Consider the following 14665-nt stretch of genomic DNA (forward strand, 5'->3'; position numbering starts at 1 on the left):
GGTACGTTCTGAGAGGAAAGATTCAGTAATTTTAATAAGTTGTAGAGGAATATTCATGGACAACATCTTGTGAAGAAGTTCGTCATGCCAGACACTATCAAAATCTTTTTCAACGTCAAGGAAGATGGCAGCTGTTGAGATACCTCGGTTGAGATTTTCGCTGATTTGGTCCATTAGATTGGTCAGTTGTAGGACAGTTGATTGATTTTGACGGAAGGCGAACTGCTCGTCTCTTATTTTCCCAGCTAGAGATTTTTAGAGATATTGAAGGTTTATACGTTCGTATATTTTTGAGAGGGGGGGAGAGAAGAGCTATAGGCGTATAATTTTCTGGTAGTTGATGATTTTTGCCAGGTTTCGGAATGGAAATTATGGACGAAAGTTTCCATATGCTTGGAAAGTAACATAGATTAAAGCAACTGTTTATTATTTTAGTTAAATCTAGTAATTTATTCTTGGGTAGGAATTTAAGTGCAGTGTTTGTGATTAGGTCTCTGCTTTATTTTTTGCTAACTTGGATATAAGTTTTTAGATTGATTCTGGAGTGGTAAAGAGATTGGGTTTATTTAGCGCTGAGCCTCTGATTGTTGTCGTAATGCTCTCAGTTACTTCTGGGAGATTTGGACCTTGAAAAGTAGAGAATTGTCGTTCCAAGGAGTCTGCAATAATCTCCGATTTTTCCTCCGCGGAGTAGGATAAACCATTTGGTCCAAGTAGTGGGTGAGTGGCTGGTGTTTTTTTAAGTAGACCTCTATTTAATTTATAAATTGAGTTTACACTGTGGTTCAGGGAATTTAGGTAATTGTCCCATTCATCTTCCCAGTGGGTTTGCAGCATTAACCTTATGAGCTTTATTTTGGCATTTAGAGATCTTTTAATCAGGGGGTCTCGGGTTTGTTGCCACTCTCGGTGGATTCGGTTTTTAGCGTTTATTTCGTGCTGTATTTCTGCAGGAATAACTGGGCGGCGACTGTTTTTGTTGCGAAGATACGAGCTATTGTCAAGAGCTGAATGAATGGAATTGGTGAATGCTTGTATGCTGTTGTCAATGTTTTAGTGTTGGTAAGAAAAGTCATGTTAGGTTTTTCTGCACTAAGTGTAGATAAAATTTTTCCCAATTGATTTGGGTGTTTAGAGTTGGGGGAGAGACTGTGATGGGTGAGTCAGAGAATTCAAGTAGTATTGGATTGTGATCAGAAGATAACTCGTTTAAGTTTGTGACGTGTACTAGAAGATGAGTGCGGACTATAACAATGTCTAATACGTCAGGTCTGTATTTTTTGGAGCTTGGAAAGTGTGTAGGGGTGTCAGGAGCGACGATTGAGTAGTCTTTTTGCAAAAGGTGGTTATAGAGTATTAGCCCAGCAACGTTTTTCCTGCGGCTGTTCTAGAGTGGGTGTTTTGAGTTTAGGTCACCAGCAATAATAATACTATCTGCACCATTGATGAGAAGGTCGAGGTCGGATGTAATTAAGGTTGACGATGGAGGCTTGTAGACTGAAGTTTAGTATTTATGTTGGTTGGTTGGTGGACTAATTTACGATGAACTAGGATAGCTGTACCACCATGGGCTGGAGAAATTCGGATAAGCGGTAGGTCGTTTCTATATGTGATAAAATTAGGGACCTTGAGGCTTAGATTTGGTTTGAGATGAGTTTCATTTAGAAGTATGATGTCGGGTTTGTTAGTGAAAATGAATGCACTAAGTTCATTAATTCTTCTTGTATTGCCGTTTGTGTTCCAATGTACAATTTTTAAATTTTAAATCATTGTTGGTTTGCAAATAAGGTAATAAAGAATTTTATGGTAGACATTAGCATGGATTTGGGATCGTCCAATGTAGACAGAACTGAAAGGAGATCACTTAAAAGTTCAATTACCTGTTCGCTGTTTAAAGTCTTCTTAGGCTTAGTTGCGGAGGCGTAATCCTTTATAGTGGTATCAGCTTTATGTGGTTGATTTGGTTGTGCTGTAGGGGATGAAGGGTTTAGCTGTGGAATTTTGGCTAGCTTAGTATTATTTGCGGCTTGGGCAAGGTACGGGCAACCACGGTAATTTGCCGTGTGATTACCACCACAATTGCAACACTTTGGCTCTTGGTCGATGGTTTTAGGGCATAGGCTGGCTTTGTGTTCCCCTGAGCATTTCACACATCTAAGTGGGTGGGTGCAGTTTGAAGAGCCGTGACCAATGCGTTGGCAGGCGTAGCATTGAGAGGGTCCAGATTTTTTGAAGGTCTCAACTGAGATTTTTATGTAGAATAGGTTGGTTAGTTCATAAATATGTTTGGAGTGAATTGCGTTGCCGAGTATAACTAGGCAGGTTGGCATGCGTTTGTTAGCCGGCCAAAAGCGCTTGATTAGTTTAATGTCGAAGTTTAACATTTCCAGCTCGGATTTAAGTTCCTTAGTTGAAATGTTGGTAGGAATGCCTCTTATTATTACCTTTAATGTACGATCTTCGAGGAGATTTGTTGTTTGAAATAGGATTTTATTATCAATTCAAGATTTTTGGATAAACCGGAAGTGGGCAGCATGTTGTGTTTTAATCCGGCGGTTTCGAGTTGCGTGCGAAAATCGTTTTCTGGGTCGAATTGCGTGCGTGGTTTTTTCATAACAGGGTTGAGTTGCGTGCGCGGTTTTTTTGTGACAGAGCCGAGTTGTGTGCGAGATATAGTGTTGATGCCGCACGGTATGCCAGATTTATTTACACTAAATAATTAAAGAATACATTTACTCTTCGAATACAAATTATTAAAACAATATTAATTCAAGTGATAATACAATAAAATTATTAGGTATCTCGTAAAAACGATTATATTTAAATATTTTATATGAGTAGCAAAAAATGTAATTTAAAATTACAGTCAAAATATTATAAAAATAAGAAAAAATAAAAAATAAAAATAAATAGGTTTGTTTATATATATATATATATATTGAGTTTTGTATTCAAACTAAAACCCAACTGGCAAATTTTTGTACTCCAACTTTTCAATAAATTCCAAACGAGTTAACATTTTTTTTTGAAATTGATGCATAATGTCATTAATATAATCTTCTTTTTCTAATACCTCCCGTCGTTTTTTGTTACATTTGAGCTACGAACTTTGACATAAACATCGGTTTGTACATTTTTCAAGATTTCTACAAATTGAAATATATTTGGATACGCAGAGTAAAACATACTGTTTAGTTTCGAATGGAATGACTCGCATGAATTAGTAGTGCGCTGCAATGAGTTAGAAAATTCAGCCCATAATGACGGTGGAAATTTAGAATTTGGTAAAACATAATTTCTTTCGATTATTTGGTTTTATGGCCATGAGGTCTTCAGCAAAACATTTATGAACATTCTCAGGTTTTAAAAAAGATAATCCAAAGAATAATTTTAAAAATTTTCCCACTTCTGATTTATTTTTAAAATTCTTACAAAGACCAAGTGATTGAATTTTTCTCCACATATACTGGCCTAAGTGAAAACGACAGCCTTTGCGAATTACTTCGGGTAAAATTTCTGAAATTACTGTGTGTATTGCTTGTTCAAAATCAGCGTAAATTATACCTGGTGTAAAATTTAAATTCAATTCAACCATTTTTTCTATTAACTCGGAAAAAGCATCTTTATATATTTCTTTAGTTTTTCCCGTTAATGAAAAAGTACTAACGGTGTATAATTTGCATTTTTAGCTCCATGAATTATGAATAATTGGTAAAATGGTCTGGGACAGCTTTTAAACGTCCCATCAACATACAAAACATCACATTCAGTTAAATGTTTTAAGTTGGATTGTATTGAAAATACTACAATATTTTTTACTGAATTATTTATGAATAAAAATAATTCATCTCGATTTATTTTAATTTCACCTAAATTTGTAAAAGCCAAATGTAGTTCTTCTAAATTTGTAGGCAACTTTGAAATAGAGCTTGACCGCACATAATGAATATTTTTTCTTATCAGCGTCGTATCTGCAGTAGTCAAACTGGATATGTCTCCTTGGCGTAATTCTTTATGTAAAATTTTACACGGTTTTTCATACGGATCATCCAGAGCTTTACGTTTTAATTTGTTGCTGACTTTTTGTCGAGTTAAAATATTTATATCATCCTTGTCATGATCGTGATTTAAAACACTAAAAACAATATCATCATTTTCACTTAGCTTAAAAAAAGATTTACACAAACGTTTAGTACATGCCCATCTCTGTATGTTGTTATTTAAAAATTTTTAAAATGAAATTTATACCCGTTAATTATATATAATTTTTTATTTTTTTCGCTTAACATTTGATTCACTTCCATTTTGGTCGCGATTGAGTGTTGACTATTAACTGATATTCAATTCCAATTTCGTATAGAATATAGATCGTTTAATATTATTTATCAAATTATCAGCTTATATCTTATTGCCGAAAAGTCCCATTCCCTACATAGTACATAATACCATTGATTATAAATACTAGTATTTATAATCAATGATAATACCCATATATAGCTATCATATTAAATACAGATAAATGATTCTCCGGCCGACACACCCAGCTCAGTGAAAACCGGTTGTCTTTAAATAAAATATGCGCACGCATATTCGGTTGTTGTCAAACATAGTTCTTTTTTTCCGCACGCAATTCGGATGCAGCCTTTTAATCATTACAGATCCGTCAGAGGAGGCCTGGGTGGAGATGGATTCAGGTGAAAGGATGGAGTTGTTGAATATGATTGGAGCGATTTTTCGCCAATCACAGGACTTCTTGATGAATATCGGAGGTATACGGTGAGAGGGTTTAGTGGCTGTTTCTGTAGGCTCAGAGACTACTTGACCGTCAGCTACTGGTTGGTTTGAATGATCAATAGAGGGGGATTGGTTTTGGTGAGCGGACGAAAGCGAGGTAATTGAACTATCTGTTAAATACGACTCACCAGAAACTGACTCTTCCTCGTCTTGGACTGGAGAGGGCGGGGCACTTCGTTGACGTCCTTTCTTCTGGGAAGGTTCTAGGAGTGGTGGAGAGATGCATGACCTCTTGCTCACTCCAGAGTTGACTTCGTGGCGAGGGGAATTGCGACCTGCGGAGTTTTTGGAACGACCCGGTCTGCGGCCGCCCATGTTGACTTCTTCTCTTGGGCTTGATTTTCGTAGCAAACGGCGACTGGTTCAAGCAAAGGGTGAAATCGGAATGTGACTAATGATTATGTGAACCGGTCTTCGAAATGTACCCGTATATATATCCATTGGGGGTAGAGGTGGGTCGCGAACGAACGAACGAATCAAAATGACCGAATCAGTCTAGTGACCGAATTGCGACCGAATTATTTGACTGATTATGATTTATGGTCTGGAACGTATAAAATCGTATATTTATATTTTGAGGTTAACTAGACTGATTCGGTGATTAGGTCACTTCTTTTTCTTTATTATTATTCTGTGTTATTACATAATAAGATAAAGAATTTTAAGAATTACAACGAATTATTATAAAGGATAAACTATAAATAGTATAATATTCTTTTATTTATTCATTATCATAAATGTTATATTGTATATTGTAATAGTTGAATAATTTAATAGTTATAAATTATAACTTATAATATAATAGTAAATAGTGCAATAGTTATAATATTATAATAAATATATAAAAAATAGTGCAATAACTAATAGTTATAATAATAATAATAGTCAAATTGTAAAATTAAGTTGTATAAAAAGTAAAGATCTAATCTGATTATAATAGTAAATATATGAAAAAATTCAAATTGTCTAATAAGGTAAGTACCTATACAAAGTAAAAATTTAAACTAAATTGTGATTTAAAAATAATAATTTTTCAACTTTATCTGTACTTAGTCTTGACCTCCTATCTGTCAACACCAAGCCAGCCTTAGAAAATATCCGTTCGCATGGAACAGACGTGGCTACAACACATAATCTTCTACAGACCAATAGGTATAATCTAGGATATAACAATTTTCTCTCATGCCACTAAACTAACGGATCTTCTGTTCTTTTCAACAGTGGTTCAGCCAAATATCGGTCAAGTTCTAATATGCCAGCCAAAGTTGAACGTGTCCCTCCAGATAATTGACTTACTTTTGTATCAAAATCTTTCCATATAGTTTCTGACCCAGCAGATTCACTATTTTGGGTGTTCTCCTCTATTTCTTCATTATCGTTACCAATAGATATTCCCTGAACTTTTCGAGATAGAGATTCATAGGCAAGGTTATACTTTTTATCATTTAAAAATTTTTGTTTTTTAAACCTTGGATCTAGCAAAGTAGATTGTAAGATTACTTCATTGTCTTCCAAGGGATTAAATCGTTGTTTTTATTTTTCACACAAAATGTTTGTCACTGAAGTTATTTCAAGTGGCATACATTTATAATTGCTGTATACCAAGACGTAATTGGACATTGCTTTTGAAAATATTAAAATTTTGGATATGGATACAGATTTTTCGCTACTTATTTCATTAGTTATATCATAAAATATTTTTAATAATTTGCATAGGTTATTTAAAATATTCCATTCGTGGTTCGTTGTATTGTTTTCAAATTTTGTTTTAGTTTTAAAATGGGATGACCTCCTTTTATTTGGTTATCATTGAGACGGATTAAAGCTTGGCTGCTTTGTTTAAAATATTGTACTATAGCCTTTACTTTTAAAATTATAGAATTCACATCCTTATATCCCAAACCAGAGTCTACAACTAAATTTATGCTATGAGCAAAACATTCAAGACTTCTCCACTTACATAATTTAATTGCTGCAAGTATGTTTGATGCATTGTCACTTACAACCATTGTCACTAAATTGTCTAAATTCCATTTTTTAACCAAATCTTTCAAGAAAGAAGACATTTCTACCGCTGTATGTCTTTCTAGAAAATGGTGACATCCTAATAGAATTGAAGATTTAGTATTATCATCTATATAATGAACGGTAAGAGCTATAAAAGATTGGTTATTAATCGATGTCCATGCATCTGTGGTTAAACAAATCGCTTGTATATTTTTTAATTTATGTTTTATTTCAGTAACCGTAGACTCATATAACTGAGGTATTAAACTATTTGCGATTGTTTCTCTGCTTGGAAGTGTGTATGAAGGTGCCAATAAATGTATTAAGTTTTTAAATTCTTTCTCTTCGACCAGGCTAAAAGGGTAATAATGCTTAATAATTAATTTTGAAATTTGTGAATCGATTTTTTTTTATTTTGAAATTGTTATAGGTTTCTGAATAAAGGAATTTATAGAAGTCTGGACTGGTTTAGAAACTAATTGTAATGGCCTTAAGGACGTCTGGGCTGGTTCGGGTTCAGGATATGTCAATTGTGATGATGTTGATGGCTGATTAAAAATAGTTGTTCCTGTCGTTCCTGAGCTACTAGGATCATCAAAATTTTCCTCGTTCACTAAGTTTTGAGCCTGTTTTCGCATGCCTTGGTCAAGTGGTACTGTTATATGTTTTGTTTTGATGTGGCGAGTTAAGTTACTAATGGAACCACCACCATAACTAACTTTAGCGGAACAATAACTGCATTTTGCATATTGTTCATCTATTATTGTGAAATTATTCCAAATATGACTTCTTTTTTTAGAATATTTGGGCATTTTAATTAATTTTACCTTATTAGTTAAAATAAAAAACATGATTGTTAGGCTTTTTACAATTTTTATTACCATTAATAGTATTATTTTTTTTTCTTGTATGAGACTACAACAATAAACATTTTAATGGTTTTTTTGAGAATATTAGTTATGTCTCATTTAAAGTAATTAAAAAATGTTAAAATTATTGAATTTCGTAATTTAATTCTCATGTGTTTTAAGAAAAAATAATAATTATTATTAACTAACAACACAATTATTGTAATGCTTACCGTAAACAGGTGTAATAGTCAATTGACAAATATCTAATATTGGATTGTATGGAGAAAAAATATCACAGTTGGTCAAATAGACAGGTGAGACTGAATGAATTTTATAAAACAGTTCTATCTTAACCAAAGAAAGGGAATTTCCTTCAATAAAATGCCATAAATTGCACAGAAATAACATGGCATTTTGTGGATTAACTACCTACATATTATCTTGAAATCAATTGATTTATGTCTTCTACATCTATATATATATATATATAACTATAATGTATATACTTTGTACAGGGTGATTCTTTTTTAATAGTACATATTCTAGTATGAACTACTTATATTAAGTTATACACAGGGGTTAAAGTGGAGACTCAGTCACCACTCAGTTAAAAAGCATTCTCTTTAATAAATTATTCGTAAAGTCATGCTGTATTGCTGTTTAATTTTAATTATAAAAATTTATGGTTGAGTAAAATGTGTCACATTTCAAAAAATTGATTTTGCGATTTAAACCTAAAAAACCGGGAAAAATAACATATGATTTGATAATAACAACAGCAATCTCCTTAGAGAGATTAAACCGATTAAGGACTTCATAGTTCGTTCTATCGTTCTTCGTTGATGTTCGTTGTAAAATTGACCGAATTAACGAAATGAACGAATCAAATGACCGAATCATTTGACTGATTCGATTCGAATTAGTGATGGTAAGAAATAGCAATAGCAGCTATAATAGCACTGGTATTTTACCATAGCAATCGCAGACTGCTACCTAGTTTAAATAATAGCAGTGATTGCTATTTTATGTCTATACAATATACATTATTTACTTTTAGCGTGCAGGCTACACTGACGTCTGGCATAGTGGCTAAACAAATTATTATAGAAAAATAGCAGCTACTATATTGCTATCACAGAATAACAGAATTCTGTTATGTTATCCTGTTATCAATAATAAATAATAAATAGGTTAGGTTAGATAGGTAATACAGATACAATGATTGAATAATTCGTGAAAGGTAATAATTTAAATTTTAAATAAGTCACATATAAATAGTAAATACATAAATAATAATATAATAATTAATAAGTCAAATTAGGTACTTTAATACTATAATTAGATATTTTGGTTAAGAAACATGAGCATCTCTACTTTATTACTGCTTAATCTAGTACGCCGATCACTAATCAATAACCCAAATTTTGAAAACACACGTTCACAAGGTTCTGATGTGCCAAGACAACAATGTTTTCCTAGCTAACTGGCTGAAATATGGGTAATAATGATTATTTTCTTGCCACCATTTCAAAGGATCTGCATTTCTTTATTGCAGTGAGTCTTCCAAATACCGCTGTACTTCTATTATTGCCCTTGATGTATTTGTGCCAACAGGTTTCTTTTGGGCCACTTTAGTACCCACGGTACTCCAAATAGAAAAACTATTTTTAGGTTCGGTTGAATTTTTTGGAATTGATTGCTCCTCGGATAACCCAGTCCCACTAGATGTTATTATGGCTGTAGTTAACTGAATGATTTCAGTTTTGGTTGTCTGTTGCAATACTTCATTAAATAGAACATCTTTAAATCTAGGATCGAGAAACGTACAACGGGCCAAGATTTTACTCTTTTCAATATTTCCCCATCTATCTTTTCTTTCATACCACTTTAGATATTTTTTATTACATCATTGACCCTTAATGTATAATTCTGTTTCTGCAGTTGTTCATAAACATTTATTAGCCCCTGTGCTATAACAATAACTATAGAAGCTGTCATATAATTACCACCACTAACAGCCTTAGTTGCTTCTTCAAAAGGACGTAGAATATGGATACGCTCTTTGATTACTCTCCACTCGTCTGAAGTTAATCCTTTTGGTGAATTGTCAAGAAGCCCGAGTGTTCCCCGAATAGAAGTTTCAAGCTCAACAAAACGCTCGAGCATATAAAAAGTGGAATTCCATCGGGTACTTACATCTTGTAGAAGCTTTTTAGGCTCTTTGGCACCATTACTTGTTTGATAAACATTAAATTTTTTATTTGCAGATGTACTTTTACGAAAATAAGTTACTATCGTTTTAACTTTATCCAGCAGTTCTGATTGTGAACGTAGTGCTGCTTGTACAATCAAATTCAATGTATGAGCAAAACAGCCAAAATGTTTGAGCTCCAACTTAGTTAATGCCAACTGTATGTTGATTCAATGTTAGGATGCACCCAAAGGCCACAATAGATAGCTACAATATCTTACTGAAACTATATTGTATGTATTTACAATTTTCACATAACTAAAATATTAATCTAAGTAAATAATAAATATATATTCTCTTCTCTTTTTTTATATAATATAATATAATATTATAATGTAATATTATGTATAAAACTGTATCTAAATAATACAATTTAATATGGTAATATAAAACAATAATATTAAATTGTTTTTGAAATAGCCAAAGTATAATTTTAATTATAAAAATATATATTTTATAAATAGTTAATAGCTGCTAATATGTGATAATAACGAATCAGTAATGGTATGTATAGAAAAATACAAAATAGCAATAGCTGCTATTTAAATAAATAGCATTTAACCATCAATAATTCGAATGATTCGAATCACTCAAGTGACCGAATCATCCTATCTCTAATTGGGGGCTTTGTTGTTGTTCCTGATTGGTTGCGGGTTTTCAGTATGATGAGTTAATAAATAAAGAATATTTCTCACTATTCTAGTGACAACTGCTAGTTGTGAAAGAAGTTTTAGTAAACTTAAACTAATAAAAAATTACTTAAGATCAACTATTGGACAAGAGAGACTAACGAGCATAGCAATTTTATCCATAGAATATGAATTTGCTGGACAAATTTCATATGACGAAATCATCGATTAATTCTCTAGCCTTAAAGCAAGAAAAGAAAATGTTTAAAGTTCGAAATTGACATTGTAATAATAACTGACAATTAAATAATGTTGTATTACCTAATTATATATATAAAGAATAAAATAAATGTTAAAAAATATCATTCCGTATTTTCGTCAATTTTTTAATCGCTAAAAAGGCGCATTTTCCTAGTTTGCCAGGGGCGCTAACGAGTCTTTCTACGCTATCGCTACTGGGATTTGCTTTTCGTTTGTGTCAAAGTAATAAAAACAACCCTGAATCTTTAAAGGATCCAGACATACATGATTTTCTTCACATGTTTTTAATTAAGTTTTTAGCACTTATTCATATTATGTTAACAACGTTTTATTTCATAAAAGAGAATTCACAGTCATCAAAATTGTATTGACTATATTCTGATTACATAGAGTTGTTGGAATTGCTTTGGCGCAAGTAAATAATTACCATCCATATACCGCATTGAAGCACCTGCTAAATGGTATAAAATTTTCTCAGTAGCAGTTGAGATGCTTCAGGTACATCGACATCAAAAAATAATTTCCGATACCTAGTGAGGGTGGCCAGTTGTACTCAATTCATCTGCAAACAAGATATACAGTTTATTGTTATAAAAAATAGCATTAGGTATCTGTATATATAATGTATATGTAATATATGTATATGTAATAAGTGGAATTCTAACGAGTACTAACATCTTGTAGAAGCTTTTTAAGTTCGTTGGCAACATTTCTAGTTTGATAATCATTGAATTTCTTATTTGCAGGTGTGCTTTTGCGAAAATATATCACAATTGTTTTAACTTTATCCAGCAGTTCTGATAGTGAAGCAGATCTGAATAATTACATTTAAGGTATATACAAAACAGCCAAAATATTTTAACTGCGATATAGTTAGAAGTCGAATGAATATTACTTGCGTTATCTAAAATGGCAATTATAATTTTATTCTCTAAATTCCAATCTATTAATAAGTGTAGTACTTACATTTCGTCAGTTACAAATATGTTTATTATATCCCATTTATTATTAAACAATTCATTCATTATCCAAATGAATTGTTTGTTCTCTACTTTGAACAACTGTGTCAACTTATACCATACCTAGTATGGTATATTTAAAGACACCAGTTGTTGTTTCATCATTAAAATTGCCTTATGTGAAATTGTTTTTCATCAAGTGCCAGACAGTAAGGATTTTTAGAATATTTACTTCTGTAATTGAGTATATCAAATGCATCATTCATTAAGAAACAAAATTCTGCTGTCATATCAATATTTTTAAAATCATCCTATATATTTGCAAAAGTTCAGACCATTTCTAACACTATTACTAAACAATTGTGTTACTAACTTAATATTCATTTTCTTATTGTAATAATAAATGTGTTTATTTATCAATTTGTTGTTGCTTTTAAGCCTTCATTCTTTTCTTTGAAGTACAACATTTTAATATGGTCCCAACTTATTCTCTTTCCTTCTTGATTAAATAAACACCCCATATCTTCCAAAGTGTTTCTAATCAACTTTATCATATGATTAATTGCCATATGGCAAGCATCATAAACAATATATGAGCCCATTATTATAAAGATTTTCAAAGCTAAAACTTAATTCATCATTTATATCAGATGAAGTACTAAAATTTAAACACATTTTACCATTACTGTATGATCCGTCAAAACAAATTGAATGGACTTAGGCACCCGTATCATAAATGAGAATTAAACACTGTTTTAATAAATTATTTCTTTCCGTTCTATTTAGCCCTGATACAAGAAAATAGCATATTGGCATTTTCCAGTGTCCATGAACTCCTACAGCCATAAAAACGAGTGCAATTTTTGAATGAACCGAGTTGTCGTTCTTTGTGCCAATATTAATACCCATATCAACAGAGCCATGCATTTTTATTCCATCCCATTCAATTTTTTCTCTTATGCCCATCCAGGGCCGTCCCGAACAAAGCACTTTGTTTAAAAATCCAGACAAGGTTTTTCGTGATGGTAGTGCAAATAAAGTTGATAAAAATCTATAGCCTTTTGGTGAAGTTTTATACAACGACAATGCTAAAACTTTTTCGTTTATGTCATATCTTCTACCTTTAGGTTTTCTTTTTTGGCATCTAACTTGCAATTCTAAAAATTTGATTGATGATGAAACATTTAAATATTTAGAAAAATGTTGAAAATTCCTTGTGTTAATTAAAATGAAATTATTAATAATAACAATAAAAAAAATAATAGGTAGATATTATAAACTACATCGCATATAGATAAAACAATATTATTGATTCATAAATAAAATTTGTTTCGTCAATTTATGATGGTTACTAATTTGGTTTAAAATATCAGTGGAATACATTTTACCATATGAATGTAATCTTATACTTAAATACTTTTTTACAAGTAATGCAATTAAAACCATTTTATGGGGTCTGTCTAATGTAAAAACATTATTACATTCCAAATATTTAAATATATTTTTATCAAGAGCAAATTTTTTATTAACAAAAGAATTTATTTTCAAGTTAAGGTTTGGTATATTTAGGGTTTGTAAATTATTAGTTAAAATTAAAAGAAATATTTCAGTTTGATACACAACTTTAAATGAACTTTCTGAGAGAGATATTAGACCACCATTATTTTTAAGATCTATAAATGATTATAGTTATGGTCACATGTAGGTTTTATAAGTGATTATACACAACTATTACAATCTAACTTCAAAATAATTTTTTTAATTGCATAGCCAGTAATATAATATATAATATTTTTTTTTGCAGTCTTCATAACTAGAATTTTTATTATTCAATAAATCACATGTATTTAAAATGTCCATTCTATCAACTTCGTTATCATCATCAGTTAAAGGTAGTATGGTATGTTTATTTTTATTCCATTTAAATGGGAAAATTGTGGACATTATGTCTTCGTCAAAAGTATTGCAGTTATTGTTAGTAGAACATGTAATAGCATTTTTTAATAATATTTGCTTTATTGCAGTTTTAAATTGTATCACATTGGGATTATTATTTGCACCATACCTTTGACGTATACGTTCATATAACAATTCAATATGATCTTGTGAAAAATAATAGGTTAAAATGTACTTAAAGTTTAAATTTTCTGTAAATATTTTTGTAGCTATTTCAAACATTGACTTAACACTAATTGCAAACCCTAAAAAAATGTTTTTTTGTTTGTAGTGAAAAGCAGTTTGTTTTTAAGCTTAAGATTTTATAAATAGTTAATAAAAGGAATCATTTTAGATTTTAAAAATGTTAAATTTTATTTAAAAATTGGACTTATAAACCTTTTGAAAATGGACTTCTGGAATCCATAAAATCAAAATATTGATCTATTGTTTGCCAAAAAACAATAGTTTCATCGCTATCCTTGAACTGTGTATAATTATTATCTTTTAAGTATTGAATTGCCTTAGCTGTTGATGAACTTAGAAGTTGGACTGCAAATTTCACTTTCATTTTATTACCTACTTTGCCAATTCAAATGTACACCAGTTATTTTATTAGAAAATTTTAAAGATAAATTTGACTGAATCTCGTGTAAATATTCAAAATAACACCATTTAATATGACCAGTATTCGTTTCTAAAACTAAAGAATTTTCTAATGTATTGCGTGCCAATTTAATCATATGGCATGCATCAGGTATAAAAAAAATTTGGAACCCATCAATAGTATGACTAAACCAATATTTGATATTATTAAATCCCTCACCAAAATCACATCCCAAAATGTTCAATGTTGAAAAATTTGTAAATGCCCCATCACAGGTGATATCTCTTACATTTAAACCTGATTAATGAGACAGTGTAAGTGCTGTCTTAATTAATTCTGCCTGTCGCACAGCACTATTTTTATTTTGTAAA

Source organism: Rhopalosiphum padi, chromosome 3 (assembly GCF_020882245.1).
Source record: "Rhopalosiphum padi isolate XX-2018 chromosome 3, ASM2088224v1, whole genome shotgun sequence".
In the NCBI taxonomy this organism is placed as follows: Eukaryota; Metazoa; Arthropoda; class Insecta; order Hemiptera; family Aphididae; genus Rhopalosiphum; species Rhopalosiphum padi.